Below are 229 nucleotides of genomic sequence, written 5' to 3'. Positions count from 1 at the left end.
CTTTTGATGTTTTTTCCCTACTGGTTGTCGCTCGGCCAGTCATACTTATTTCCTCTCTGTCAGTCTGCACGAATTCCCCTTTTTTGGACTTCTGAAGCCTTTGAATGGGTTCCCACGCTCTCTTAATCAATTAAGGATAAACATTTGATAAACTGAATCCAGTGACATTGTTAATTAACTTTATCTTTACCTCTGTGTGTTATATACACTAAACATAATTGCAAACACA

General features: G+C 37.1%; 1 long non-coding RNA gene across 1 annotated transcript in view; it reads left to right on the top strand.

Annotated features, from left to right (window-relative positions):
• LOC119581852 overlaps positions 1–229 on the top strand; it is a 10,982-nt gene that overhangs the window by 310 nt on the left and 10,443 nt on the right. The gene's annotated exons all lie outside the window — the stretch shown is intronic.

This window comes from Penaeus monodon, chromosome 15 (assembly GCF_015228065.2).
Source record: "Penaeus monodon isolate SGIC_2016 chromosome 15, NSTDA_Pmon_1, whole genome shotgun sequence".
Lineage (NCBI taxonomy): Eukaryota > Metazoa > Arthropoda > Malacostraca > Decapoda > Penaeidae > Penaeus > Penaeus monodon.
The sequence above is the reverse complement of the archived record's forward strand: the minus strand, read 5'-3'. Positions and strand labels throughout refer to the sequence as shown.